This window comes from Myotis davidii, unplaced genomic scaffold (genome assembly GCF_000327345.1).
Source record: "Myotis davidii unplaced genomic scaffold, ASM32734v1 scaffold332, whole genome shotgun sequence".
In the NCBI taxonomy this organism is placed as follows: domain Eukaryota; kingdom Metazoa; phylum Chordata; class Mammalia; order Chiroptera; family Vespertilionidae; genus Myotis; species Myotis davidii.
The window spans coordinates 4488529-4488746 of NW_006285779.1; positions in this window are offsets into that span (position 1 = coordinate 4488529).

Here is a 218-nt window from a genome sequence, read left to right on the forward strand (position 1 = left end):
CGGGGGGTGGGTCCCCGCCCAGGCCTGCCCCCCCCCCAGCACTTCGCGAATGGAGGGGCCCTGGGGAAGTTTCACGGGAATCAGTAGAGAAGCCGTGGGGGTGATCACTACGCACAACTGCATTCTGCTCTCCCTGCCCTTCCCAGGGACGCGCGGGGAGAGAAGACGTGGCTTTAGACCTGGGGTTGGGGTCCCAGGAGGGAGGCCGGTGCAGCCCG